Below are 3,803 nucleotides of genomic sequence, written 5' to 3'. Positions count from 1 at the left end.
AAAGAAAGAAAGAAAGAAAGAGAAAGAAAGAAAGAAAGAAAGAAAGAAAGAAAGAAAGAAAGAAAGAAAGAAAGAAAGAAAGAAAGAAAGAAAGAAAAGAAAATTGTCGAAGGACCTACAGTCTCTATTTTCAGAGGCAGAAAGTCCCTCTCCTTACAGTTTGAGTTTAATGTTTGCCAACCTGCAGCCGACTGCTGTCGCCACCTACTGGTGGAAGGGAGCGTCGCACTCTAAGATGGGCTACCTGAAACCTGACCGCTTGTGGTATGGGAGGGATAGCAAGACAGCACAAGAGGACAAGGACCCATGGATGAAAACTTCCACCTCTCAGGTGACTGGCAGAAACCAATCCCCATGTCTTAGTACCTCAAGGGCTTTCTTTTTTTATGGTAGTACAGAAATGCATTTTATTATCAAACTTTTTGAGAATATTTGCAAAAAGAGGGGTGTAGCAAAAATATAAAAATTGAACAGTATCATTATAGACTACTTTGTATGTTGTCAAATGTTTCTACTCTTTTTTTTATTTTATGTATTTGGTCTCACTCTGCAGCTTGGACTTGCAATGATCCTCCTGTTTTCAGCCTTCCACGTGCTGGGATTACAGGGGGCACCACCATGCCCAGTCTTGGTGGCCAGCTCAGTGAGCCCGGCGGGCGCGACTGGCTTGGCATATGGTACTGGGAATCAAATCCAGGTCCTTCCACTTGCTTAAGCAGGTGCTTAGACCACTGAGCTATCTCCACAGCCCCTCAAATGTTTCCAGTAAGCAGTTTTTTGTTTATTTTTTGAGAGAGGGTCTTGCTATGTGGTTCAGCCTAGACTTGAACTCTGTAGGTAGCCCAGCCTGGAGATCCTCCTGCCTCTGCCTCCCAAATGCTGGAACTGCAGGCCTATGGCACCACACCTGGCATCACAATTATTTTTATACAAACCCAATTTGACTTCAAGACATAAGGCTAGGGGCCGGGGAGATGGCTCAGTGGAATAAGTGCTTCCTTGACAAGCGCAGGGGCCTGAGTTCAATCCCTGGTTCCACAAAAAAAAAAAGAAAGAAAGAAAGAAAGAAAGAAAGAAAGAAAGAAAGAAAGAAAGAAAAGAAAAGAAAGAAAGACATAAGGCTATACAGGTTTACATTTTCTAGAGTGAATACTTAACTCCAAATTATCTGTCAGTGCCTGTGATAGTTACTTTTCTCTTGTGGCTGGGCCAAAATACCCATCACCCAAAGTTCAAGGAGGAAGGGTTTTCTTAGCTCATAGTTTGTAAAGCTTTCAGTCCGTAGTTGGCTGGCTCCAAGGCAGGGCGGACCGTGGCAGACAGGCAGCAGGTCATAGTGGTGGAAGACAGCAAAAGCAACAGAGAAACAGATACAGGGACAGAGACAGAAGGACAGAGACAGAGAGAGATGGGGGCTTTTCCTCTCCCCTGAACTACGTTAAGTCTACAGGATTAGGTTGGTGCCAGTCCAGTCAGTGGCCTGATCCCTCAGCCACCCAGCCTGAATCTCAGCACTGCACCACCAATCAATCACGCCCTTGAGATTCAGCCTCTGAAAAAGGGACCCCCTAAAACTGCATGAGGCTTCAGCGGACATCTAGACCCAAGTCATAACAGTACCTTTACAGAATATGTTCGGAAAACATTTTAGACATTCAGCAAAAAAAAAAAAAAAAAAAAAAGTGCAATTAATTCCATGGCTGGCAAAGTCTAATTGTATAACTCTAGAAAATGAAGATAATTCCATTTATTTTCACCATATGGAGTCACCACAGTGGGTCACTAGTGACTCAGTTTCATGCCATTTTGTGCATGTTGGCAGACTTACTGCAGAGAAATTTGGGGCAATCATCCTCTACCCCAGAGAAATCCATTTATAAAAAGATTTCTCAAAATTAATCTGGCTAAGTCTTGGCAATCAGTATGTGAGAACAAATTACTGAAATATGTGAAATGTTTTCCAGAGATGTGAATACAGAGTGTGGCACAATGGCCAGGCGCTAAGAGGGGCTCTGGGGACACCCGGGTCATCCTAACTGCATCAACTTCAGCAGCATCAAGGGCTTTTGTACCATTACCTACGCTGAGCTGCAGCTGGTCATTTGTGGGGTGTCTGCTGGGCTGGGGCATGTGTGTATAGTGTCACCCAGGGAGGAGCTTGTAAGCCAGATAATGGCTCTTATGCGTGACCAGCAATGAGTCAGTAAGTAAATGATCCTAACCCTCCACCACTTCCCAAACTGACCTCCCACTCGGGGCCATTTGTAAACATCCCAGAGAAACAACAGTTCCTTGTAGATTCTGAAAATGGACTAAAACTTGGCTGAGAGACTTGGGGAGGGGCCAAGGGTAGGAACCCGTTGGGGTCAGGAGCCCAGGGCAAGGGCTCGGGCTCTGCCTGCTGCACCCCAGCCCGCGTGGGTTTTCTCAGCAAAGCCCCATGTTGAACGGGGCTCCCCGAGCCCGTGTATTTCTTGGGAGGGTTTGTGGAGAGGGAGTTGTGACATCAGATGGACCCCGGCCTGGATCCTAGAGTGCTTATCATGTCAGCCTGGTGCACTTAGGGGGTGCCTGGTCTCGGAGTCTCAGGTCCTTTCCTGTAGAATCCTCCCATTGACTGCACCCACCTGTCTGGATGGCCCTGAGGGTTACATGAGATCACTCCTGAGCCACTGCATGTGTGTGTGACATTGTTAAATTAACCAGTCTCTGTGAAAGCCTCACCATCCCTACTCCTCGCTTCCCGGGGAGGCCCCCCTGCTGCACCTCACTGGTGGCGCCTGGGCCCACACATGACAGCTCCCACATCTTTGGCTTCCATGTTCCCCCACCCTCCCTCCCGCCTTCTCTGACGGCAGGAACAGAGATGTGATTGAGAGCCTGCAGCTGGAATGAGGCGAGATTTGCTCTGGGACGGCTCACTCTTCTAGAAAGAAGACGAACTGGGTCCACCCAAGAGGGAGCCGGCACCTAGAACTCCGCGCCCAGAACTCCAGGAGGCCCAGCAGAGGAGCGTGTGTCCTGTGACCGCAGGAGGCAGCATTACTGGTCAGTATGCCTAGATTCTTGCAGGGACAGGGGCATCTCAGAGACATTTCACAAGGCCTGGGTTCAATCGTCAGCTGCATGATTACAGAGAAAAAGCTTTATGGCCCAGGATCTCAGAGTCCTCATGTAAAAGGAAAGGAAAGGAAACCCTGCCCTAAATTGTATGTTGCTACTTGAATCAGCACATGGTTAAGAAATATCTGGCACAAGGTCATGACAATTGGCAGCACTTTTGTTGGTGGCTTGTTCTTTTTGTGTGTGTTGAGTTCATCGTGAAGGTACCATCAGATACCCTTTGGGTTATCCAGTGTTTGTCTTGTGTCTCTCTCACAAAGTGACCCTTGGTCAGTGCCCACCTACTCATATTTCTTTTAAAAAAGAATTATAAAGCCAGGTGTAGTGGCGTACACCTGTAATCCCAGTATTTGGGAGGCTGAGGCAGGAGGATCACAGTGCGCTTGAGGCCAGCCTGGGTTACATAATGACTTCAAGACCAACCTGAACTACCTAGCAAGACCTTGTCTCAAAAAACAAGAATGAATAAATAATAAGAAAGCATCGCTAACAAACCTCAGCTTGGTTCGGGTGGGAATAGAAGCAGAAAATTCAGGCAAATGCATACAAACACCTTTTGTGTGTCAGAATGGACAGCAGTACTCAGGATGGGCACCGCCCCTGGGGAATAAGCTTCCTTTCCAAATTCTCTTCTTCGTCCATGCTATTTCATTTTTTTATTTTTTATTTTACTTTATTTT

The 3,803-nt window shown here is 46.8% G+C and overlaps 1 protein-coding gene across 1 annotated transcript in view; it reads left to right on the top strand.

The window, feature by feature from the left end:
• Ncmap (non-compact myelin associated protein) overlaps nucleotides 1-3,803 on the top strand; it is a 43,244-nt gene that overhangs the window by 26,499 nt on the left and 12,942 nt on the right. The window contains exon 2 of the mRNA XM_004637595.2: nucleotides 2,931-3,048. The gene's annotated coding sequence lies outside the window, so the exon portion shown is untranslated. The remainder of the gene's footprint in view (nucleotides 1-2,930; nucleotides 3,049-3,803) is intronic.

This window comes from Octodon degus, unplaced genomic scaffold, assembly GCF_000260255.1.
Source record: "Octodon degus isolate 3935 unplaced genomic scaffold, OctDeg1.0 scaffold00092, whole genome shotgun sequence".
NCBI lineage: Eukaryota > Metazoa > Chordata > Mammalia > Rodentia > Octodontidae > Octodon > Octodon degus.
Note: the sequence above shows the minus strand (reverse complement) of the source record. Positions and strands in the feature narration are given on the sequence as shown.